Source organism: Bos taurus, chromosome 5, assembly GCF_002263795.3.
Source record: "Bos taurus isolate L1 Dominette 01449 registration number 42190680 breed Hereford chromosome 5, ARS-UCD2.0, whole genome shotgun sequence".
Lineage (NCBI taxonomy): Eukaryota > Metazoa > Chordata > Mammalia > Artiodactyla > Bovidae > Bos > Bos taurus.
In genome coordinates, this window is record NC_037332.1 from 28,399,607 (window position 1) to 28,426,366 (window position 26,760).

A 26,760-nucleotide genomic window follows, 5' to 3' on the forward strand; every position below is an offset into this window, starting at 1 on the left:
TACTTTTTCTACACTCAAAGCAAAAATGCCATTAAGAGGAGGTATGGGTCCCTTTGGACAGGTTCCCCATACTTTGCCCTTGGCTCCAGAACAGTCCACTAAGCTGTCTCACATAACAGATTCCAGGATGGGAAGGACCCTGTGAGCAATATAAGCTCTAGCTCAACAGTGTCAGTGGTGGTCCAGGTTCTGTCGTCCAAATTCTGGTCGGCCCTGCCACTGTGTGCTTTGTTCTTAGGCTTTTCAGGGGGTGTCTTATTCTTTCAAAGGAATGAAAGCTGTCTTGGAGGCTCCCAGAAAACACCTTTCTTTGCCCATCACTGGCAAGGAAATCACCATATTGAACTTAAACTAATGGCCAAGGGATGAAAAATGCCAGGAGGTCAAATACCCTGACCACTATAGCCTTCAAATTCAGTACCCTCCTCAGGGTACTGAAGCCAGGGCAGGATAACACTTTACAGAGCCCATCAGGGTTCTAAAAGTGTGTCTAGGGTGCTCCAGTGGGGCTTCTTCTCTTTCTATTCTTGAGGCATCCTTGTTTGTACCTGCTAAGTCACTCGGTAGTTCAGCAAGCCTGGAACGGTTTTCCATAAACCTCCTGTAACAGCTGAACCCCAGAATATTTTAAGTCTTGAAAATGAACGTGTGTGTGTGTATGATCATCTGCTCAGTCATGTCCATCTACGGAGCCTGCCAGGTTCCTCCGTCCATAGGACTCCCCAGGCAAGAATACCGGAGTGAGTTGCCATTTTCTCCTCGAGGGCATCTTCCCGACCCAGACTCTATTACATCTCCAGAGTCTCCTACATTATCAGGCAGAGTCTTCACCACCAAGTCACCCGGAAAGCTGATAATTAATAAGCAGAGCCAATATCCTTTCAAAGTTTGAGCTCACCCTTGTTAGGACAATAGAATGCGGTCCCACCTTCCTGCAGTCTGGAGGATGCACTTCAATCAAGGCACACACTCGGGCCTGTCTTTTCCTGGTGGTGTCAGATGTAAAGGAGTGCATTCAGGCTCCTTGAAGGTCCAATAAACTAGATAAGCTACATCCCCATTCATCTTTTCCATGGAGTACAAAAAGGGATCAGAGATGTTCTGGGGCATCCCTTCAAACTTATAAAATTCTATGAGTAAGTAAGAATGTGGGTTTTTTCCTCACTAACTATAGGTGTTTCTTAGTATCACTCCTCACCAAATACCACCATCTTCCTATCTGGCAGTAGGTCCCATGTGTGAGAAAACATTTACACATTCCCACCGCGCTGGACTGTTTTTTTCCCACTGTTATGTTGCAGGTGGGGTGGGGTTGTAGACTTTGCTGATAATCAGCAACTCTTTAAAGAACTATAAATCCATGATTTCAACAGTAAAATCTATTTTAATCTGCCCTCAGCAAATATAACACACATTCCATTCAGGGAGAAAGAAAAGATGATTGTATTAGTTTAGGACTTCCCCTTCAGTCTCTCCTGATGGCTGAGTGTTTAGAAATGCCTGAGATCAAAGCCCTCCGGATGTATCTGCAGATTCAGGTAAAACAAACCCAGGAGAGGGCAGAGGAGCAGCACTTGGCAGGGTGTGGCCTCTGCCCACTCTGCCAACCGCACCTGGAGGAAAGGCCCCCTCTGTACTTATGGGCTGCCACTGCAGAGTGCCAACATTTTTTAAAGGCTACTCCGGGAGTTGGTGATGGACAGGGAGGCCTGGCGTGCTGCGGTTCATGGGGACTCAAAGAGTCGGACACGACTGAGCGACTGAGTTGTTTGATTGATTCAATCAGACAAAGCCAAGATTCAATCCCAGGTCTCACTCCAAAACTCTTTTCACTTTGCAAAAATCCTATGCTGTTGATATTCTATCTACCTAGAAAACCCAAGAGAGACCACTGGAAATCTATCAGAACCACAGAGAAAGCTCAATAAGTTGATTGCTTTTAAAATAACTTTAACCTCTTCAGATAATATAATGAAAAATTACTATTTATGGTACTTGCTAAAATCAGGATGACTCCTTCTCTGCCCTATGTTTCTAAAAATAATCAAAAGAAACTAGTAAGAGTGTCTGCTCCTGGGAGGAAGACTAGGTGACCAGGAATAGGAGTAGTTTACTATACTAGTTGAGCTATTTCAAATCCTGAAAGATGATGCTGTGAAAGTGCTGCACTCAATATGCCAGCATATTTGGAAAACTCAGCAGTGGCCACAGGACTGGAAAAGGTCAGTTTTCATTCCAATCCCAAAGAAAGGCAATGCCAAAGAATGCTCAAACTACCACACAATTGCACTCATCTCACATGCTAGTAAAGTAATGCTCAAAATTCTCCAAGCCAGGCGTCAGCAATACACGAACCTGAACTTCCTGATGTTCAAGCTGGTTTTAGAAAAGGCAGAGGAACCAGAGATCAAATTGCCAACATCCACTGGATCATGGAAAAAGCAAGAGACTTCCAGAAAAACATCTATTTCTGCTTTATTGACTATGCCAAAGCCTTTGATTGTGTGGATCACAATAAACTGTGGAAAATTCTCAAAGAGATGGGAATACCAGACCACCTGACCTGCCTCTTGAGAAATCTGTATGCAGGTCAGGAAGCAACAGTTAGAACTGGACATGGAACAACAGACTGGTTCCAAATAGGAAAAGGAGTATGTCAAGGCTGTATATTGTCACCCTGCTTATTTAACTTATATGCAAAGTACATCATGAGAGATGCTGGACTGGAAGAAACACAAGCTGGAATCAAGATTGCTGGGAGAAATATCAATAACCTCAGATATGCAGATGACACCACCCTTATGGCAGAAAGTAAAGAGGAACTAAAAAGCCTCTTGATGAAAGTGAAAGTGGAGAGTGAAAAAGTTGGCTTAAAGTTCAACATTCAGAAAACGCAGATCACGGCATCCGGTCCCATCACTTCATTGGAAATAGATGGTGAAATAGTGGAAACAGTGGCTGACTTTATTTTGGGGGGCTCCAAAATCACTGCAGATGGTGATTGAAGCCATGAAATTAAAAGATAAGTTATGACCAACCTAGATAGCATATTCAAAAGCAGAGACATTACTTTACCAACAAAGGTCCGTCTGGTCAAGGCTATGGTTTTTCCAGTGGTCATGTATGGATGTGAGAGTTGGACTGTGAAGAAAGCTGAGTGCTGAAGAATTGATGCTTTTGAACTGTGGTGTTGGAGAAGACTCGAGAGTCCCTTGGACTGCAAGGAGATCCAACCAGTCCATTCTGAAGGAGATCAGCCCTGGGATTTCTTTGGAAGGAATGATGCTAAAGCTGAAACTCCAGTACTTTGGCCACCTCATGCGAAGAGTTGACTCATTGGAGAAGACTCTGATGCTGGGAGGGATTGGGGGCAGGAGGAGAAAGGGACAACAGAGGATGAGATGGCTGGATGGCATCACTGACTCAATGGACATGAGTCTGAGTGAACTCCAGGAGCTGGTGATGGACAGGGGGGCCTGGTGTGCTGCGATTCATGGGGTCGCAAAGAGTTGGACACGACTGAGAGACTGAACTGAACTGACTATACTTGTGAACTTTTGATCATTGTGCCAATAGGTAATATGCATGTTACCTACAGAAAATAAAAAAGTTTCCCTGTGACTTAAGAAGCAGTGAGGCAAAAACTTCAGGACACTAAGAGGACATTAAAAAAATCAGAACATTAAGAAATACATTGAGTTATTCTATCACTTCTCCTTTACTTTCTAAATGAAACAATATTAAACAATATTCCAGTGCTATCTGATAGATTTCAATCCTTTCTAATGGCATCTACTATTTCTTCAAATGTCTTAGAAGACAGGAACCTCCTCTGTTTTTTTAGGGATAAATAACAGATGAAGAAACAATGGAAACAGTGAGAGACTTTATTTTCTTGGGCTCCAAAATCACTGCAGATGGTGACTGCAGCCATGAAATTAAAAGACGCTAGCTCCTTGGAAGAAAAGCTATGACCAGTCATAGCTTTAACATGTTCTGACAGCATATTAAAAAGCAGAGACATTACTTTGCCAACAAAGGTCCATCTAGTCAAAGCTACGGTTTTTCCAGTAGTCATGTATGGTTGTGATAGTTGGACTATAAAGAAAGCTGAGCACAGAAGAATTGATGCTTTTGAAGTGTGGTGTTGGAGAAGACTCTTGAGAGTCCCTTGGACTGCCAGGAGATCCAACCAGTCCATCCTAAAGGAAATCAGTCCTGAATATTCATTGGAAGGACTGATGCTGAAGCTGAAACTCCAATACTCTGGCCACCTAATGCAAAGAACTGACTTATTGGAAAAGACCCTGATGCTGGGAAAGATTGAAGGCAGGAGGAGAAGGGGATGACAGAAGATGAGATGGATGGCATCACTGACTCGATGGACATGAGTCTGAGCAAGCTCTGAGAGTTGGTGATGGACAGGGAAGCCTGGTGTGCTGCAGTCCATGGGATTGCAAAGAGCTGGACACAACTGGGCGACTGAACTGGGGGAAAATTTGCTCTGGTGGAGAGTTTATTGCTATATTCTTTTCAGGTTGAGATCTAATTACTTCAGTTTCAGAAGGTTCAATGAGCATATCTCTTTCTTTATCTGTTTATATGTTATTTTACTTTTGGCTGTGCTGGGCCTTCGTTCTGCACACAGCCTTTTCTCTAGCTGTGGTGAGCGGGGGCTACTCTCTAACTGCAGCGTGCAGGTTTCCTGTTGCAGCAGCTTCTCATCTCAGAGCACAGGCTCCAGATGTGTAAGCTTCAGTAGTTGTGGCGCATGGGTTTACTCTGCCACATGTGGGGTCTTCCCTGGACTAGGTATTGAATCCATGTCACCTGTATTGCAAGGCAGATTCTTAATCACTGGACCACCAGGGAAGCCCCTCTTTCTATTTTAAGAAAAAGAATTATTAAATAATAAGATATAATGTGTGGCAGAAAGAGTTCTCATAGCAAAATCTTGCAAGCATTTAGATGTTCTATTCTCCACAATTACTAAATTTCTCTTTTGCAAAAGGTACACAAAGATTTGGGGCATCTCTAGTGCTTTTGAGAAGAAAATCATGTGTGATTTAAGTAGAAGTGTCCTTAGTCATAGTGTGACAACCCCTTGTGTTTCCCAGGGGAAGAAACATTATTCATTGTATAACATAAGGAGGCTTCAGTTACAGAAAAATGGAGGAGTTCCCTGTGGTCCAATGGTTAGGACCCAACAATTTCATTGATTGGGCCTGGGTTCAATCCCTGGTCAGGGAACTAAGATCCCAAAAGCCATACAGCATGGCCAAAAAGAAAAGGAAAAAGAAAAAATGGACCAAGAGTGACTTAGAATAGATAATATTTACAACATCAACCAAAATAATAATAATAATACCAAGGAACAGTTTTAATAAGAACTGTGCAGATTGGAGGGAAGGAGAGGGAGAAAATCAGAAAACTTTTCTGAGGACTATAAAACAAGGACCTGAACAAATGGAGAGAATCGTAGAAAGTCATGGCAAAGTGATCAGACCCGGGGGTCACTGTGATCTGGGGATCTGCTATGTTTATAAACTGCTCACATATGAAAATGGGGAGAGCACTGACAGCCCCCACTCCAGAAGACAGCAATAAGGAGATTCCTACTCCTTCCTAGAGAAAGGGGGCTGCTTCCTGTGATACATTATACCTGTCTTCACGAAGGATAAAGAGGCCAGCGTTTTCTGCAGCAAAGGGGGCTAGACAAGCTGCGCCTAAACTTGTGATGAGCTGTATTTTCTTATCAAGTCTCCACCTTGAGTGCTTGTCCCATGTCCACAGTCTTATCTCATACATGGCTACCGGACTAGTCAGGGTTCTCTAGAGAAACAGAACCAGACATGCACAGAGAGATTCATTTTAAAGAACTGGCTCACACAACTGTGAAGGCCCGCATGTTTGAAATGTGTAGGGCAGGCAGGAGGCCGCAAACTCAGGCGGAACTTCGATGCTGCAGTCTTGAGGCAGAACTGATTGTTCCAGGGAAACCTCGGGCTGTGCTGTTAAGGTCTGCGAGTGACTGAATGCAGCCCACTTACATCGTGGAGGGTCATCTGCTTTCATTAAAGTCATTTAACTGAACATCACTATAGAAGATGTTTTCCCAGTGGTGGCTCAGTGGTAAAGAATCCATCTGCCAATGCAGGAGATGCAAGTTTGATCCCTCCTTCAAGGGGATCCCCTGGAGAAGGAAATGGCAACCCACTCCAGTATTGTTGCCAGGGAAATCCCACAGACAAAGGAGCCTGGTGGGCTACAGTCCATGGGGTTGCACAGAGTCGGACATGACTAAGCGACTAAACAGCAAGAGAATATGTTAGTGACATCTCAAATGCACACATGAAATTAAAAGATGCTTGCTCCTTGGAAGAAAACCTATGACAAACCTAGACAGTGTACTAAAGAGAAGAGACATTATTTGCCAACAAAGGTCCATATAGTCGAAGCTATGGTTTTTCCAGTAGTCATTTATGTATTTGAGAGTTGGACCATAAAGAAAGCTGAGCACTGAAGAATTGATGCTTTTGAACTGTGGTGTTGGAGAGTCCTTTAGAGGTGCTCTTGAGAGTCCTTTAGACTGCAAGGAGATCAAACCAGTCCATCCTAAAGGAAATCAGTCCTGAATATTCACTGGAAGGACTGATGCTGAAGCTGAAATCCCTTATGACTATACAGTGGAAGTGAGAAATAGATTTAAGGGACTAGATCTGATAGAGTGCCTGATGAACTATGGACTGAGGTTCGTGACATTGTACAGGAGATAGGAATCAAGACCATCCCCATGGAAAAGAAATGCAAAAAGGCAAAATGGCTGTCTGAGGAGGCCTTACAAATAGCTGTGAAAAGATGGGAAGCGAAAAGCAAAGAAGAAAAGGAAAGATATACCCATTTGAATTCAGAGTTCCAGAGAATAGCAAGGAGCGATAAGAAAGCCTTCCTCAGTGATCACTGCAAAGAAATAGAGGAAAACAACAGAATGGGAAAGACTAGAGATCTCTTCAAGAAAATTAGAGATACCAAGGGAACATTTCATGAAAAGATGGGCTCAATAAAGGACAGAAATGGTATTCATCTAACAGAAGCAGAAGATATTAAGAAGAGGTGGCAAGAATACACAGAAGAACTGTACAAAAAAGATCTTCATGACCAAGATAATCACAATGGTGTGATCACTCACCTAGAGCCAGACATCCTGGAATGTGAAGTCAAGTGGGCCTTAGAAAGCATCACTACAAACAAAGCTAGTGGAGGTGATGGAATTCCAGTGGAGCTATTTCAAATCCTGAAAGATGATGCTGTGAAAGTGCTGCACTCAATATGCCAGCAAAATTGGAAAACAGCAGTGGCCACAGGACTGGAAAAGGTCAGTTTTCATTCCAATCCCAAAGAAAAGCAATGCCAAAGAATGCTCAAACTACAAAATAATTGCACTCATTTCACACGCTAGTAAAGTAATGCTTAAAATTCTCCAAGCCAGGCTTCAGCAATACGTGAACCATGAACTTCCAGTGTTCAAGCTGGTTTTAGAAAAGGCAGAGGAACTAGAGATCAAATTGCCAACATCCTCTGGATCATCAAAAAAGCAAGAGACTTCCAGAAAAACATCTATTTCTGCTTTATTGACTAGGCCAAAGCCTTTGACTGTGTGGATCACAATAAACTGTGGAAAATTCTGAAAGAGATGGGAATACCAGACCACCTGACCTGCCTCTTGAGAAATCTGTATGCAGGTCCGGAAGCAACAGTTAGAACTGGACATGGAACAACAGACTGGTTCCAAATAGGAAAAGGAGTACATCAAGGCTGTATATTGTCACCCTGCTTATTTAACTTCTATGCAGAGTATATCATGAGAAACGCTGGGCTGGAAGAAGCACAAGCTGGAATCAAGACTGCCAGGAGAAACATCAATAACCGCAGATACGCAGATGACACCACCCTTGTGGCAGAAAGTGAAGAGGAACTAAAAAGCCTCTTGATGAAAGTGAAAGAGGAGAGTGAAAAAGTTGGCTTAAAGCTCAACATTCAGAAAACGAAGATCATGGCATCTGGTCCTATCACTTCATGGGAAATAGATGGGGAAACAGTGGAAACAGTGCCAGACTTTATTTTTTTGGACTCCAAAATCACTGCAGATGGTGACTGCAGCCATGAAATTAAAAGACACTTACTCCTTGGAAGGAAAGTTATGACCAACCTAGACAGCATATTCAAAAGCAGAGACATTACTTTGCCAACAAAGGTCCATCTAGTCAAGGCTATGGTTTTTCCAGTGGTCATGTATGGATGTGAGAGTTGGACTGTGAAGAAAGCTGAGCACCGAAGAATTGATGCTTTTAAACTGTGGTGTTGGAGAAGACTCTTGAGGGTCCCTTGGACTGCAAGGAGATCCAACCAGTCCATCCTAAAGGAGATCAGTCCTGGGTGCTCATTGGAAGGTCTGATGCTGAAGCTGAAACACCAGTACTTTTGCCACCTGATGCAAAGAGCCGACTCATTTGAAAAGACCCTGATGCTGGGAAAGATTGAGGGCAGGAGGATAAGGGGACAACAGAGGATGAGATGGTTAGATGGTATCACCGACTCAATGGACATGGGTTTGGATGGACTCCGGGAGTTGGCGATGGACAGGGAGGCCTGGGGTGCTGGGGTTCGTGGGGTCGCAAAGAGTCGGACACGACTGAGCGACTGAACTGAACTAATGTGTATGATTATATTTACATAGAAAAAAATAGAACATATTATACCAAGTGAATAACAGCAGTTATCTCTAGGTGTCAAATAATGGGTAGTTTATTTTCTTGTGATTTTCTGTGCTTTTTATAAATAGGATATTTGGGAATTAGAAAAACAATAAATAAACATTACACACCCTCTCGCTCTTCTAACTGCCTCCTTTTTCTTGTTTCCTCTTCTATTCTCTTCAGGTTCTTTGTCCAGAGCCCAGAGTAGCGCCATGCTGAGCCATAGTGGAGCCTGAGGAGAAAGGAAATTGGCTTTAATGCAAGCACACTCTTTAGTGATACTTTTCAAATCTAATTCTTCATTTGTTTCATTTTCAGTTGAGACTGCCATGTTTAACAATTTCTCTTGGTCAAGTGATGATCTTAAATACATTTTAATTATCTTAAGCTGAAGTAAAATTAGCATCACCGACTCGATAGACACGTGTTTGAGTAAGCACCAGGAGTTGGTGATGGATAGGCAGGCCTGGCGTGCTGCAGTCCATGGGGTCGCAAAGAGTCGGACACGACTGAGCGACTGAACTGAACTGAAGTAAAATCATAGCAAATTCTGTGTTGGTATAAAGAAAATATTTAATACTAAAATAATATTGTGAGTTTTAATATACTTTTCATTCTTTTCAATATTTTTTCGTTAATTTAACGTGCTAGAAAAAAATAAGCATTTTTAAAATACAGACAAGTGTGGATAGGGAATTACATAGCATCCCAGTGGTTAGGACTCAGCGCTCTCACTGCCAAGGACCCAGGTTTGATCCCTGGTCAGGGGATTAAGATCTCACAAGCCTAATGGAAAAGCAAAAAAATTAATAGAAAAAAAAAAACATGGATATAGAGTGTGCACATTTTTTTCTTTTACCTCAGGCTCCAACATGGCTCAGGCTCAGGCTCCAAGCACATCTCTTTATTTTAAATTGTTCATATTTTGTTCATCATAGATATTTTTTATTAATTTTGATTCTTTTTTTACTTAAAAATTTTTATTTATTTATTTATTTTGACTGCACTGGGTCTCAGTTGCAGCACGTGGGATCTTCCATCCTTGTTGAGGAATAAGAAGTCTTTAGTTGCAGCATGTGGGATCTAGTTCCCTGACCTGGGATCGAACCCAGGCCCCATGCATTGGGAGGACTGAGTCTTAGCCACTTCACCACCAGGTAAGTCCCTCGATGTTTTAAATACTACATTATATATACCAAGAGAACGCATTGGTCATAGCAAAACCCTCTTCCAACAACACAGGAGATGACTCTACACATGGACATCACCAGATGGTCAACACCAAAATCAGATTGATTCTATTCTTTGCAGCCAAAGATGGAGAAGCTCTATACAGTCAGCAAAAACAAGTCTGGGACCTGACCGTGGTTCAGATCATGAGCTCCTTGTTGCAAAATTCAGACTGAAATTGAAGAAAGTAGAGGAAACCTCTAGACCATTTAGATATGACCTAAATCAAATCCCTTGAGATTATACAGTGGAAGTGACAAATAGATTCAAGGAATTAGATCTGATAGAACTATGGATGGAGGTTCATAACATGGTACAGGAGACAGTGACCAAAACCATGCCAAAGAAAAAGAAATGCAAGAAGGCAAAATGGTTGTCTGAAGAGGGCTTACAAATAGCTGAGAAAAAAAGAGAAGCAAAAGCTAAACAAGAAAGGAAAAGATATACCTATTTGAATGCAAAGTTCCAAAGAACAGGAAGGAGAGATAATAAAGCCTTCTTAAGTGAACAATGCAAAGAAACAGGAAAACAATGGAATGGGAAAGACTAGAGATCTCGTCAAGAAAATTAGAGACATCAAGGCAACATTTTGTACAAAGATGGGCACAATAAAGGACAGAAATGATAAGGACCTAACAGAAGCAGAAGAGATTAAGAAGAGGTGGCAAGAATACACAGAACTGTACAAAAAAGATCTTAATGACCCAGATAACCATAATGGTGTAGTCACTTACCTAGAGCCAGACATCCTAGAGTGTGAAGTCAAGTGGGCCTTAGGAAGCATCACTAGGAATAAAGCCAGTGGAAGTGATGGAATTCCAGCTGAGCTACTTCAAGTACTGAAAGATGATGCTGTTAAAATGTTGCATTCAATATGCCAGCAAATTTGGAAAACTCAGCAGTGGCCATAGGACTGGAAAAGGTCAGTTTTCATTACAATCCCAAAGAAGGGCAATGCCAAAGAATGTTCAAATACCATACAATTGAACTCATTTCACACGCTAGCAAGGTAATGCTCAAAATTCCTCAAGCTAGACTTCAACAGTAAGTGACCCCACCTTGCTTCATTTACTACATGAAAGCCTTTGACTATGTGGATCACAACAAACTTGGAAAATTTTTAAAGAGATTGGAATACCAGATCACCTTACCTGCCCCCTGAGAAACCTGTATGCAGTTCAAGAAGCAACAGTTAGAACCAGACATGGAACAATGGACTGGTTCAAAATTGGGAAAGGAGTCCATCAAGGCTGTATATTGTCACCTTGCTTATTTATTTGTAGAGTACATCATGCAAAATGCTGGGCTGGATGACTCACAAGCTGGAATTAAAATTGCCAGGGGAAATATCAATAACCTCCTATATTCAGATGACACCACTTTAATGGCAGAAAGTAAAGAGGAACTAAAGAGCCTCTTAATGAGGGTGAAAGAGGAGAGTGATGGGGCCAGATACCATGATCTTAGTTTTTTGAGTGTTGAGTTTTAAGCCAGCTTTTTCACTCTCCTCTTTCACGTTCATCAAGAGGCTCTTTAGATCCTCTTTGCTTTCTAACATTTATTGAGTGCTTACTGTACACTGGGCACTAGGTTAAACATTTTACTTATTTATTCTAACAATGCAACCATAATTAATACTGTACCTTTTTAGGGATGAGGAAGTTGAAGCCCACAGAGGAGTGAACTATCATGCATGAGTGATTATGGCAGGACTTGGAACAGCTCTGTTTGGGTTCCTAAAACATTTCTTGCTTTTTTTAAAAGTATTTATTTATTCATTGGCTGTGTCAGGTCTTAGTTGCAACAGTTGGGATCTTTCGTTGCCCCTCATGGTCTTGGTCTGCCACAGGTGGTATCTTAGTTCTCCAGCTAGGGACGGAACCCAGGTCTCCTGCATTGGAAAGGGGATTCTTTTATATATATATATATAAGTTTTTTAATTGAAGGATAATTGCTTTACAGAATTTTGTGGCTTTCTATCATACATCAATAAGAATCAGCCATAGTACACCCATGTCCCCTCCCTCCCAGACCCTTCTCCCATCTCCCTCCCCATCTCACCCTTCATCCTGTCACAGAGCCCCTGTTTAAGTTCCCTGAGTCATACAGAAAATTCCCATTGGCTATCTATTTTACACTGGAGAAGGAAATGGCAACCCACTCCAGTGTCTTGCCTGGAGAATCCCAGGGACAGGGGAGCCTAGTGGGCTGCCGTCTATGGGGTCGCACAGAGTCGGACACGACTGAAGCTACTTAGCAGCAGCAGCAGCATCTATTTTACACACAATATTGTAAATTTCTGTTACTCTCTCCATACATCTCCCGTTCTCCCTCCTCTCTTCCTTCCATGTCCATAGGTCTGTTCTCTATGTCTGTTTCTCCATTGCTGATGGTTTCTCTTCAGATCCAGGGGAATGAGATGAAAAAGAGGAAGGCGAAATAGGAAGAGAAAAGAGATAAATGGATGTAAACAGAAGAATCAAACCATCCCATTTTCATGTCAGTTATCTACTCCACCTGCACAGCCACCTCTAAGGCACCATTAATCCTTACAGATCAGAAACTGAGACAGAAGTTCAGGAGACTGTTAGGTTCCTTCCACGGGGGTACCTACAGAGGGCGGGGGAGGGGTACAGTCTGCCCTCCCTCCTGACCTCCCTAGCAGTTTCCCCGACAGCTTCTCCACAATCTTTCCCTCCCAGGTGGCGGCAGCACATCCTCCTTGTGAGCAAGTCTCCCTCATTCTGCCCCACCCAGAAGTGGGCGTCCTCTTGCCAGAGACCACGTGTGCAAGAGACTAGCTAGGGGACAAGGCTGAAGTCAGTAGCCTCCCAGAGCTGTTCTTGTCTGCCAGCTTCCTGTCAATGTGCACCACACCAGGCTTCCTGCCTTGCTGGGGGGATCCCCCTGAAGCACACTGTGAAAAGCGAAACTTCAGAATACCCCAAAACAGAATCTAAATTGGCCAAAGAATAAGAATTTGAGGGAAAAAAAAAGAGAGAGAGAAGATATTCACAGGGCTTGTTGAGGCATGGGAAATCCAGGCCTGTCTGGCAGAAGAGCTCAATGATGGGACGTTTCCGTCATGAGCAGGCAGAGATGATTTCTGGAGAGGGGTGACGGAAATGAATCTTCACTGTCTACTTTTCTCTAGTGCTTGAATTTCTTTTTAACCAGGTGGCTTTATAACATTTTCAATTACAGAAACTATTTTAAAGTGGCCTGCCATGCAGTCACCATCCTGTGTGGCTCACCTTCCTGTGAGAAGAGAACAGCTCAGTCAGGGCATGACACATTAGGGGTGGGGTCACACATCCGGTCTACTACATATGCCTCCAAATTATGCAACTCATTGTTCTGAGGACTCAAAGTCACGTTTTAAAATCAGAGTCAGCTAAAGTAAAACTGGAAGAGAAATTTGCTTCTGGAATGTGGAGCACACAGCACAGACCGATGCTGCTTCCTTGGGCAGCACCCTCTCAGGGACTCTGGGATTGGGTTAGTGGTCATGACTCTGTCCTGGGGAAGAATTGAGGTGGTGAGTCCAGTCTAGCCCATCACCCTCAGGTCAGGTTGGGTCCTGTCAGACTTGCACAGGAGTGTCGAGCATCCAGAAAGAGAGAAATGAGGGGCAGCATCCCACAGTCGTCAACAGGAAATGTCCTTATTCTGAGAAAGGTAGCTGTGGAATCTGGCAAGTGACAGTGGTTGCAGCTGAAGCAGTGAGGTTAGACTGAACCCTGAGGGTCTGTAAAGGAAACAAAACAGATGATCAAGGCAAATGCTATATAAAGTCTCTTTAGAAATTTAAACCCCAGCGTGTATGCATACTCAGTCCTGTCATTGTGACCCCATGAAGTGTAGCCCGCCAGACTCCTCTGTCCATGGGGTTATTATCCCAGCAAGAATATTGGAGTGGGTTGTCATTTCCTCCTCCAGGGGATCTTCCTGACCCAGGGATCGAACCCACGTCTCCCGCATTGAGATGATGGATTCTTCACCACTGAGACACCTGGGAAGTCCCTTTAAACCCCAGAGTCTCTAATGTGAAAAGAAGGGAATTGAGGGCAGGGGAATTACTCAGCCACTTGGTTGGTATTAGGGGAGGAGACAGGTGAGCAGGCCAAGACTGAGTGCATACCTCCCTTTTCTACTCCTTTAGGAACATCCATCCCGATCTAGTGTAGGGGGGCAAGGTCTTCTTCCTGCTCCACTGGCCTCCTCTCTCCAGAATCCATCACTGGAGAAGCTCTGACCTCCTGAATAGCTCAGTTCTCCTGTGGGGTTCCAGATTAGAAAACAAGGTTACTTCTCTCATCCAACTGTTAATCCCCAGTGGCTTCCCCTGCTCTTCCTGGTTCATGTCACAAGTGCCTTCTTGCTCAGATCTACCCACCCACACCCCTGCCCCCGGGGTCTTATGAACTTAGAAATACAAACTCATTTAAACATCAAGACAAAAGAAAAACAGAATTGGTGGTTGAATTTTCTGCCATAGAACATTTCCAAATTACCGGCTATTTGGAGTGGTCCTTCTGTATTACTGAGACAAGGACCCAAAAGATTATATCACAGAACCCCGGTGAGCAGCCTGAGGGTGGGGGTGGTAATGAGTCAGAGCGTGGGTTTAGGAACTGAACTTACTTATTTGGATTTTAATTCCAGCTCTGACACTACTCACTCAGTGATTCTCAAAGTTGAGAATGCACCAGAATTACCTGGAGGGCTTATAAAGATACAAATTACTGGGCCCCATCCCACAAGTTTCATATTATTTAGGTCTGAGGTGGGACCCGAGAATCTACATTTCTGACAGTTTATCAGATGATGCTGAAGCCGCTGGTCTACTTTGAGCCGCACTCTCCAGCAGTGTGGTCAGCCGCCTTCCGTGTATATTCCGGACAATAATCGTAGTCATTTGCTGGGGCTAGTGTTTACCTGAGACCCGGCACATTAAGTCCTTGGCATTGTTCGTGGCACACAGCAAATTCCCTGCTCTTATTATTGGATGAAGGGGAGGAATCATTTGGTCAAGACCACTCCTCCCGATGAGAAGCAAACCTGGGACGGAGCCCCGGGGTGCCTCTCTGTCCGGCGGCGTTTCTCTGCTCCCGAGCCTCTTCCTCCAGACTCTGAGCGCTGCGGCCACACGGCCACTGAGCCCGCGCGCCGCACGCTGCGGTTCCAAGCACACGCCGGCGGCTCACGCCTGTCGTCTTTGTGGTGGCCAGGACCCTCCAATCTTTATCGACGCCGAGAGCCTGGCCGCGGAGACCGGCCCCCGGAACTTGCTGAGATCTGGAGAAGCCGGAGCAGCCGGGCTCCCAGCTGCGGCGGCGGGGGCGGGGTGCCTGGGCCCGGGGCAGCCCCGCAGCAAGCCGGCGTTCCGCGGCGCCGAGCAACGCTGGGGAGCTCGGCCCCCGGCACCTGACCGGGGAGGGGCGGGGAGGACGCGCCCCAGCGGCCGTGCAGGGCCCGCTCCGGCCCCGCCCTCCAGGACGTCCCGTCGGGAAACCGGTGAGCTGCACGGCCGCGTGGCTGCGGCTCCGCCCGGACACCACAGGTAAGCGGCAGAAGCAGTCCAGAGCCTTCTCTGGACTTAGAACCCAGAGCCCTCCTGCTTCCTGGGACTTCCTGCCGGTTGAGCTCGCTTCTCCCAAGCCCTTGTGCCCCATCCGCCTCCCGCCTCCGCCGATCTTCTCCTCCTTTTCTTCCTCGCCACCCCCGACAGTGACACGAAGGGGCAGGGCCGGGCTGGGCCATCTGTCGTGGTGGCCTCTAGCTCCTCCCACGGTAGGACTCCCTAAACCTTCGCGCCTTCCTTAAAGGTTGACAGAAAAGCTGGGGTCTCTGGGTCCTGGAGGGGCGGGGTGGGAGAGGTGCGAGCCTCAGTGCCTCCAGGACTCTGCAACCTCTGCCCGTCACCCATGCCCTGGCATCCCTTCTGTGCCCCCATCGCCCCGCGCTGGGCCAGCCGCTGTGCTTAGCTGCAGAAAACTTTTCAGAGAGGTTCCCTCCTGCCCGGGCGGAGCGGCTTCTAAGCAGAACGGGTGAGCGGGCAAGAGAAACGTCCCTGGTGAGGGCAGGGTCTCAGACATCCTCCCTGTGGAGACTTGGGCCTGTAAGGGGCAGGAACTGTGTGCTCAGTATTGTTGGGAGGGAGTCCGATGGGTCATGACTGTGACTGTCACCAACTTCCTGATTTCCTGTCACTTGTTCCAAACCCCAGGCCAACCGAAAGGAGAAATAGTTTGTTACTCGCCCCCAGAGCCTGTCATCCCAGACACTGACCTCTGCAGAGGCTAGGATAGGGCTCGTCTGTATGTATGGGGATGGTGAGGTGTCAATTTGCCAGCACAGCATAAAACAGACCCCTCTATTAGCCAACCACCCCATTGCAACATTCACAAGGAGGGTTCTAACACTGCGCTCTCAGTGCACTGCCAGACCTGCAAATGCAATTTGCAGACACTGCAGGAAGTTAACAACTCTGGACACACCAAAGAACCTGGGGCTTGTGCTCATTTTGCCAGATATGTGTACACTGCCCACGCCCCATTCTCTCGGTGAATGAGCTGTGTCTCTGCCCATTACAGGAAGAGTGAAAAGGATGAGACAGGCAAATGCATGTGATCAATAGTGCAAGCTAAGGTGAGGGGTTTGAAATTTACTTTAGTTCAAGTTATCCAGCAGAAGCCAGAATCATTGCAGGTACTTCCTGACCTCCTGTTCCTTAACAGCACCATTCACTTTAGGCACCCAGAGGTAACAAAACAACTTTCAGGGGCACCAGAGCAGTTAGCAGAGCAGGCTTGTCAATGGGAAGGTAATCTAGAGCTGGAGGAACCACGAATACTGGGCTGCCTGGAAAGCCCTCATCCTTGGTAATCACTGCCTATAGTTAGCAGAACAGCTGACTCCTACCCACATGGAAGAACTCAGGCCTGAAAAGGGAAGCCCTGAGGCATGTCAAAAACTGTCTGAGATCAGAAACATCTCAGCCCCAAATTCAGCTAGGGGAAACCTGAACAGGAGATACGACCTTTGGCTTAGCCCACATAGCCATTGCCTAGAACAGAAATCAGGAATCAAAGGGACAACTAACCCTAGGGCCAAGGCAGTGGGTATAATGGAGGCAGAGAGCTGGTTCAGCTCTGTCACTAAATTAGCTGTCTGACCTTGGCCAAATCACATAAACACTCCCTGGGTGGGGAACAAATGAGAAGGTATATATGAAAATGCTTTGTCAAAGCTCCAAGCACCAGCCAAGTACAAGGCAGCATGGTGCTATGGTTAAGATAGTGGGCTTTGGAGAGATGTGGGCTTGGGACCAAATTCTGCCTCTGCCATTTCATAGCTGTGTGTCCTTGGTCAGGTTACTAAACCTCCGTGGGCTTCAGTTTCCTTATATGTAAAATGGAAAAAGACAACTGTGTCTTGCTTTGGTATGGTAAGCAGTGATATTAAAAAAAAAAGGCTCTGGTATTGTCCTGAACCTCTTCTGGCTTCATGGACATGTTCTGACATCTCCAGCCCTAGAAGTGAAGCTGTGGTCCAAAGTAGGTTTCTCTGTCCTGGGGGCACCCAGTGGCTGTGCCAAAGATTGGGTGAACTCGGCTCATCGTACAGCCCTCTGCCCCTCTCTGGGAAAGCCCAACATACCCTTTCTCATTTGATGGAAAGAGAGTGAGGGCTTGAATGAATGAGAGGTCAAGTGCAGGGCAGTGCCTGTCTCTGTGTCGAGCTCAAAGCTGTAATTGTGCTGTGTACAAGGCTTGCCCAGCGAACAAGGATGGCCTCAGTCTGGGGAGAAGAAGGACTGTTACAAGACTCTTTTGTGGCACCTGAGAGCCCTGGGAGGTCAGGTTATTCTCCAGTCTCCTGTGCAGCCTGGTCCTCAGCCCTGGGTAGAGATTTGAAGAAAGGAAGAAACTCAATCCTCACCCTCCGCGCTGCGGATAGAAGAAAACAAAGAACAGACAGATCAGGGCGTGGAATTAACAACCAGATACCTCAGGATGGACGGATGCTGCAGGAATAGGAAGGTTAGGGGAACTAGTTGGGGAAAGGATAGTAGAGGCAGAAGATTGGGGACCAGGATTTAAAGATTTGAGGAGATGAAAGAAAAGGGAACCTAGGCAGCCCAATGTCTAGACCTGTTGATTCTCCCTCCCCCATAAAATCTAGTGGGGAAGTCCTACGTGAAGAAACATGGGCCGTGAAACTTGGAAACAAATATGCCCGATACTAATGGCAGTAAGATGCACTTTAGTCTGAGAAGGCTTCTTGGAGGAGGGGAGTTTCAGGTAAGAATTCGAGAAAAGAAACATAATTTGCTTTCAGTTCAGTTCAGTCACTTAGTCATGTCCGACTCTTTGCGACCCCATGGACTGCAGCACACCAGGCTTCCCTGTCCATCACCAACTTCCCGAGCTTACTCAAACTCAACTCATGAGTTGAGCTTACTCAACTCATGTTGGTGATGCCATCCAACCATCTTATCCCCTGTTGTCCCCTTCTCCTCTCGCCTTCAATCTTTCCCAGCATCAGGGTCTTTTCCAGTGAGTCAATTCTTTGCATCAGGTGGCCAAAGTATTGGAGTTTCAGCTTTAGCATCAGTCCTTCCAATGAATATTTAGGACTGATTTCCTTTAGGATGGACTAGTTGGATCTCCTTGCAGTCCAAGAGACTCTCAAGAGTCTTCTCCAACACCACAGTTCAAAAGCATCAATTCTTTGGTGCTCAGTTCAGTTCAGTTCAGTCGTTCAGTCGTGTCCAACTCTTTGCAACCCTGAATCACAGCACGCCAGGCCTTCCTGTCCATCACCAACTCCTGGAGTTCACTCAGACTCACATCCATCAGGTCATGGATGTGATGCAATCCAGCCATCTCATCTTCTGTTGTCCCCTTCTCCTCCTGCCCCCAATCCCTCCCAGCATCAGAGTCTTTTCCAATGAGTCAACTCTTCGCATGAGGTGGCCAAAGGATTGGAGTTTCAGCTTTAGCATCATTCCTTCCAAAGAAATCCCAGAGCTGATCTCCTTCAGAATGGACTGGTTGGATCTCCTTGCAGTCCAAGGGACTCTGAAGAGTCTTCTCCAAAACCACAGTTCAAAAGCATCAATTCTTCAGCGCTCAGCTTTCTTCACAGTCCAACTCTCACATCCATACATGACCACTGGAAAAAAACCATAGCCTTGACTAGATGGACCTTTGTTGGCTTTTTAATATGCGGTCTAGGTTGGTCATAGCTTTTCTTCCAAGAAGCAAGTGTCTTGATTTCATGGCTGCAGTCACCATCTGCAGTGATTTGGGAGCCCAAGAAAATAAAGTTTCTCACTGTTTCCATTGTTTCCCCATCTATTTGCCATGAAGTGATGAGACCAGGTGCTATGATCTTAGTTTTCTGAATGTTGAGCTTTCAGCCAACTTTTTCACTCTCCCCTTTCACTTTCATCAAAAGGCTCTTTAGTTCTTCTTCAATTTCTGCCATGAGGGTGGTGTCATCTACATATAAAGGTTATTTCTCCCAGAAATCTTGATTCCAGCTTGTGCTTCATCCACCCGGACATTTTGCATGATGTACTCTGCATATAAGTTAAATAAACAGGGTGACAATATACAACATTGATGTACTCCTTTCCCAATTTGGAACCAGTCTGTTGTTCCATGTCCCATTCTAACTGTTGCTTCTTGACCTGCATACAGATTTCTCAGGAGGCAGGTCAGGTGGTCTGGTATTCCCATCTCTTGAAGAATTTTCCACAGTTTGTTGTGATCCACACAGTCAAAGGCTTTGGTGTAGTCAATAAAGCAGAAGTAGGTGTTTTTCTGGAGCTTTCTTGCTTTTTCGATGATCCAGTGGATGTTGGCTATTTGATCTGCTTAGCAAGAACATAAGGAAAATGCTTTGAAGAGGAAAAGGTAGCCAGTGAGGGTGAGGAGCAAACAGGAAGAAGACTGCCAAGGCCATGTTTCTGCTACAGTCAAATGGTGCGAAAGGAATATGAATATGGCCCTTCTAGATTGTGAAAGGGAGAAAGAGGCCTGAGGCAGAGGAAGCTGGCAGGCAGGTTCTGCTGATCCTCCAGATGCTGGGTCATAAGAGCACAGTCTCAAAGAATGGTTTTGAAAGGGCAGAGGAAGAGGAGGATCCAGGAGGCAGAGAATGAATCAGCAGGACTCGGGAGCGTGCATGGAGTGAATCTGACGTTGAAACCCATTTAGAAACTCCATAACTGGGAGTAGAGTAGGGGCAAGAGTAGTGTCCAGGGTTTTGACGCTACTGGCTGCAATGGGGAAATTGGGAAGGCTGGCCAGCTTAGGGGGCAGGCCACAGACCCTGAGTTCAGGGTGTGGCACGTCGAGTATCCAGTGGCCCTGGGTAGAAGTCCTACAGCCAGGAGCCCACCGTACACTGAAGAGAGAAGGGAAAGCTTCAGTTCTGTCCTCTCCCATCACCTGCCCCTCAATCTGAAGATGAGCACAAGCCTTCAGGAATACCCCTTCTGTTAAACACCCCCATCCATCCCTCTCCCCCTGCCAGGTGATGGATGGTAAGACTCAGTTCAAGCTTTTTTTTCCCCCTGCCCCCCACCCCGGCTTTTTCTCAAACCCAACCTAATTGTCACCAGGGTTCCTAAGTAATTAGGGAATCCCAGCCCTTGCCCACCTAGTGTTCTTCTTCATCCCTAGGTTCTGAGGACGCTCAAGGCTCAGTTTGAAACAGTTACATATCTCTGCCCGACCTGGCGGGACCTGGAGATCCTCTAGTAACAAAAACCTGTGAGCTGGTGAAATTCCTGCTTGGTCACGTATTATTTTTATTTTTCAGTAACTTGACAAACTTGGACTAGATCAAGAAACCTTCTATGGGCCAAGCCTATTCTAGGTACACAGCGTGAGTCAAGTTCAGTTGGGTTTTTTCCAACAGAAAAAATCTGTGTTTGGACAACTAGAGCTTAAAATGTTATGCAAACAAAAGATGAACCTACATCAGCCCAGGAGAAAACTTGATAGACTTGCTACTGAAATAACTTTCAGTGACTCTTTGGGGGAAAATAAAGCCACTTACTGCAGCTCTAGTGTTGAGGGGGAAAGCTGAAGTGTTTTGAAGGTGTAATTATGGGGAAAAGTGAAAACCTACCAGCATTCTGTAATCAAAAAGGCCAGAGGTGGAAGGAGGGGTTTGGAGGAGATAATTTGCTACTTTGTTCACAGCATGAGAACACAGGAAGTGAAATGCAGGTTGGGTTGGTTTTGATAACTGAGAAAGTGCTGCCTGGGAGGAAAAAAAGGAGAATCGTTTGTCCAAAACAGCCTCTTGGCCCCCCTCCCCACAACCGGTAGCTTGAAATGGACCTGCCCGCTCCCCACCGTGGTGTTAGCTCCGTCACACACCTGCCCCTAGTGAGAGTGGTGACAGCCATCACTTCTCAAGAAACCTGTAATTGAGCGATAGCCTGACTAACTTGAGCAAACATCCCTGTTGGTGGTGTTGCCACTGCTAACTTCCTGGCTGCCACGTCTCTAGGAGGTGAGCAGCTCCCTAGATAAACAGAAAGAAACTTTGTTATAAATAGGCCACCTGGCCAGCAAGGGTGTGTTCCAGGTAGCTGACCCTGGTTCTCACTAAAGCCAAAACTTTACCTGGGAACTACTTTTGTGGCATCTTCAAAGCATTTGTGGTCCTAGGTGAGAACTGGAGGAGGGCGCGCCTGGGGAAGGTGGTGGGAGGAGAGGGGAGGGGATGGGGGGATGGGTAGAGGTTGGAAGGGGGGCATTTTTCAAGAAAACTTAGTACCTCTTATATGTGACAGGGTATCTCAAAAGTTTCAGGAAAGCTTTGTTGTGTGGGATCTTTGTTCTCCAACCAGGGATTGAACCCTGGCCACAGCAGTGAAAGCACTGAGTCCTAACCACTGGACCACCAGGGAATTCCCTTTAGGAATATTTTACGCTTTAATCACCTAAGAGGTATGAATTCTACAAACTAACAAAAAACAACATTTGAAAATGTGATTCCTTTCACCTATGTGAATTTTGAATAACAACTTTTCATTTTAATTTTGTATCAGGAAATGTTTATCATCTTCAATGGATGGAGACATTAAAATAATAATTTATTATTCAAAATTCATAGAAACGAAGTGAAAGAAATTCAAAATTTTCAAGTGATGTTCTTTGTAAGCCTGTGGCATTTATACTTCCAAAGTTATTAAAGCATAAGATTGTACTAGGACTTTTGGTATACTTACTCTATACATGTATGTGTAAAAACCAAAATGAAATTTTAACAAAACAATACTTACCCGTATTACCTGTAATGTAATTTTTTTTTCCTCTAGTCTAGTCTGATCTTTTAAATGATTTTTTTCCATGCTGATTTGCAACACTTTAAATGTATTTCACAATCCTGTAATGAGTTGCAATCAACGGTTTGATAGACATTGGACTGGGTGAAGCCTCAGTTCCCTTATGCCAGTGACAAAAGGTAAATTTGTATTCTGACTGGTGAGGCCAGGAAAACAGGTCCAATTTGTTCAGTCTAGGAAATGTTCCCAGAATAAGAGGATTTCTGGTATCATCTCAGTACTAAAATCAAGATGGTCTGATGTTTTGCGATCCCAAGGGTGGCTGGAGGAAAAAGAGTTGGGAATGAAAGTTTAGCAGCAGCAGGAGGGAATGAGTGGTTGAGGGCCTTGGGCATACTCGCCAGTGGACCTCTTGGCCAGTCAGAAGCTGGACCGTGTGAAGCCCTGCTCTTGACAAAGCACTGTGCAATAGGGGCTGTTTCTCCCCCAAGTCTGGTGACCTCCCCGACCTTGCCAGCCACACTTCTGGTAACCGTCTCCTACGCAGAGAGCAGGAATCCTTAAAGCCAAAATCTTCTGACTTGCACTGGATTTTGTGTCCCTTCGAAGAGACTCTTTCCCATCGCCTGCATGCCAAGCAAACAAACCAGAGTCCCTTACTGCCAAGGCTAATCACAGGTGTCTTGTTTCATTTCAGGATGTGGTTAGTACCTTGAGGAACTGCAAGCACCAGAGAGAAAGCCTTAGACAGCCAGGCTGGATTGAGAGAGAGCAGATGCCTGGGAAGAGCTCAGTTTAACCCCAAGTCTCTCTTTAGGAGGGAACAAAGGAACAAAAGTGAATCACACCGTGATGCCAAGACGAGGGAGTTGGAGTGACCCAGGTGATTCTGAGTGAGTCAGTCAGGGAGGCCTTCCTGGAGGAGGTGAGTCTTAAGCACCTGGCAGCATCTGATAACTAAGTTTTGTAGGCATATGGTGTTTTATTGTGCTTTACTTCATCTTGCTTCACAGATACAGCGTTTTTTACAAATTGAAGGTTTGTGGCAACCCTATATCCAGCAAATCTATCGCTGAAATTTTCCCGAAGTGTTATTTTTTCATTACAGTATATACTTTTTTTTTTTTTGGAAATAATGCTATTGCACACTTAGTAGCCTATAGTATGGTATAAACATAAGTTTTATATGTCCTGGGAAACCAAAAACTTGTGTGACCCACTTTCTTGCCGTGGTCTGGAACTGACTGCACAGTAACTCCCAGGTTATGCCTGAACCATGCCTTTGTTTCTAACTGTGCTCCCTCTTTCTTGTTGGAGCGGAAAGTAGACAGACAGGTATCAGGGGAGGTGCCATGTTCAGATGGTTCAACATTGTTGTAGCAAACACTTTCCCATTCTGCGGCGCTCGGTCTGTGCTTAGCTGGGGCAGTTGCAGAATTGATGAGATGTCAAGTTCAGGCATCAACCAGCCCAGCAACCCCTAGACAGGACACCGCCTCTACATTGAATCTGTTTCCTCCTTGAAGCCGTCTTCAAGCCAGCGGGGTACTCTCCTTGTCTGTGCTCTTACTCAGTTCGAATTGTATTACTTTTTGAATAGATAATGTTGTCAGTGTTCAAAGTGCAAAAGGGTATTTAGAAATAGATTTTTTTCCTGTTCCTATTCCCTCCTGGGACCGGTGCTCCCTGAACCCAGTGCCACCAGTTCTTGGTAGCACTCCAGCTAGATTTTAAAATCTGGTGGGGAAAGAGGTGGTCTCACACCTCTCTGTGTCCCTCTGTGTCCTGGCTAGGATGAACTGTCCCGCCTCATCACCCAAGGAAGTTCCCCTAGCACCACACCCTCCCTCCTCATCCGCACTGCTGCTATCTTGGGTCAGACGCCCCTAGTTCCTCTTAACTGGTCATCCGGCTGCCACTCGGGTGCATCTCCTAGACACCCTCCACCAGCTGTCACACTACTCTTCTTGTAATGTTGGGCTACTAATCCTTACTGCTCCCCATACCTCGGGTCAAGGGCAAACTCTTTGCTTTGATGACCTGATTTCAAGCCACCTCTCCAGACCCATCACCTGCTACTCCCATCAGGCTTCATACTCCCACCAAACCAAATTCCTTGGAGTTCTCTGATGGATCATGCTGTTTCCTGCTTCCAGGGCTTTCTATATCTTGTTCGCTCTGCCTGAAATGTGCTCACGTCACCAGCCAACTCCTACTTGTGGGTTAGGGCTCAGCCCAAGTTTCTCTCCCGAGGGACTTCACGAACATCACCCTCCGCCACTCAGTGAGTTTACTGCATCCTCTCTCCCTCTGCCCCTGAGGATGCCTCTCTCAGGCTGGGTGCCTCTCTGCTTAAAATTTGACTCCCCCAATTGACTGTACTCTCCTTGAATGCTGGGCTCTCTGCATAGGAGACGATTACCAGTAGTGTGGCTGGCAAGGTCGGGGAGGTCACCAGATGTTGGGGAGAAACAACCCCTGTTGCACACAGTCCTTTGTCAAAAGCAGGGCTTCACATGGTCCTCCCCACAGTGTAGCTTGCTCACCTCCTGGCTGGCCACCGTCTGGCTGAGTACCTGGCATAAAGCAGGAATTCACTTAATAGTGGCAGGATCAACAAATCTCCTCTATCTCCCAGACAATACCTAATATAAAATAGATGCTCAAAAAGATTTAATCTTATTCGATTTTTGATGCTGCTGCGGAATCTTTTTTTTTTTTTTTTTTGCAAAAAGCACTCAACCTGTTTATATACAGCAGGCACTTAAAATGTTTCTCTATACAGTAGATACTCAACATATTTGTGAGAAGTAGGTGCTTAGGTATATTTGCTGTATACAGTAGGCACTCAGCACATGCTTGCTATGTATATGGTAGGCATTCAGTGTGTGGCTATATGCAGGCAGAAATTCAGTGTGCTTGCTACACACAAAGCTGCTGGCTTCATGCTTGCTGTTTACGTAGGTGCACAATTTCAGCTTCCTATGCACGGCAGATACTTAGTGTCTGTTTGCTATATGCATGAATCTGAGGTTTTAAAAGAGAACATCTCCCCCCCGCCCAAAGTGACCCCTGTTCCCACTTGACATCATGACAGCCACATGTGCCCCAAGGATACAAGTGACTTCAAACACTGGGCTTCTCCATAGGCAGCAGCTTGTGTGTTTAACAACACAGCTCAACTGAAGTTCCTTGTAAGTGAGACAGAGTAATGAGTGTGGCTTTGGCCGAAGACCAGGTGCCTGAGGATAATTGCTGGGAAACTGAGCAGCAATTTATTAACAACAACCATAGAAATAATTGAGGGCTCGGTCTGTGCCAGACACTCGGCTGAGTATTTTATATACATTATTTCTGACTTAATCCTCACACCCGCTGTGGGTTAGGTATTAGTTACTCCCACTTTATAGATGAGGAAGTTGAGGCTTAGAGAGATTAAGTCATGTGCCTGAGGGTCGCACAGCTACTACTGATAAAAACTAACACTTTTTGAGCATTGACTGGGTGCAGAGACTGCTAAGCTTTTCCGGGAATTATTTTATTGAACTTAATCCTTACATCAAACAACTCTAGGAGGTAGGTCGGTGCATTACTGTTAGAAGCTGCAGATCTAGAATTTGGGCGCAGGTCTGTTGCCACCAGCATCTAGTGCTTACCCCGTGAGCCTTATACTTGCAGAACTATCTACAGAAAGTTTTGCAAACACTCTTCCTCTGAGCCTGGTACCACATACATGAGGGTAGATGCCTGGGGCCATGGTCCTGCCTGGAACGTGCTGTCATTAGAATCTTAGATTTAAAAATTGTTTTTAATTTTTTTAATTAAATATGAGTAGATACAGCAAACATTGATAAAATATGCATAGGGTATAAAGAATAGCAGTGCTGCCCGCAGCCACCATTCACTTTTTAAAAAAAGCTTATTTTGAAGTCCCCCCATGTGCCTTTATGCCCATGTCTTTCCTCCGTCTTCAGAAACTTCTGTATTTTTTTTTTTTCGCTCAACTTTGCATCTGTGTTGTGGCATGTAGAAATGGTACATTCTTTGTCACGGTTGTGCAGTCATGTGCTGTGGATATTTCATGCTGTTTATTCATTATAATGCTGACAGACATTTGGATTATTTCTAATTTTTGCCTTTTTTGTGGGTACTACTAGAAATGTTCTTGTGCATGCCTTTGGGCATATGTTTATCTGAGATATAAAACCAGGAGAGGAATTGCAGGGGTCATAGGGTGTGAACATTTTAAATTTTTCTAGAAAATGCCAAATTGTTTCCAAAAGTGTTTACATTGATTAAATTTCTTCATGTAGCGTTTCAATGTTCCAGTTTTTCTAGGTCCATGAATGTCAGAATCTTAGGGCAGAAAAGAAACAGGGTCCATTCTCCTTATTATCTGGATGGAGACAATGTAGGTGCAGACAAGTAACGTGATTGGACTAAGGTGATGTCACCATT

At 45.2% G+C, this 26,760-nt stretch overlaps 2 protein-coding genes across 15 annotated transcripts in view; one reads left to right on the forward strand and one right to left on the reverse strand.

Moving 5' to 3' along the window:
* The window catches only part of SLC4A8 (solute carrier family 4 member 8), a 111,245-nt gene extending 97,030 nt beyond the window's left edge, over positions 1-14,215 (reverse strand). Inside the window, exons 1-3 of one of the 10 annotated variants that reach the window (XM_024992434.2) lie at positions 11,630-12,044; positions 10,721-10,772; positions 8,885-8,988 (exon numbers count right to left, since the gene is read on the reverse strand). The gene's annotated coding sequence lies outside the window, so the exon portion shown is untranslated. Of the gene's footprint in view, positions 1-8,884; positions 12,045-12,303; positions 12,385-13,240; positions 13,328-14,127 lie in introns of those variants that run through there. The other 9 variants (XM_015471003.3, XM_059886875.1, XM_059886878.1 and 6 more) reach the window with 9 other exon arrangements.
* Positions 11,966-26,760, forward strand: part of GALNT6 (polypeptide N-acetylgalactosaminyltransferase 6) — a 41,911-nt gene continuing 27,116 nt past the window's right edge. Inside the window, exons 1-2 of one of the 5 annotated variants that reach the window (XM_005206275.5) lie at positions 11,966-15,549; positions 23,120-23,227. The gene's annotated coding sequence lies outside the window, so the exon portion shown is untranslated. 5 annotated transcript variants of the gene reach the window in all.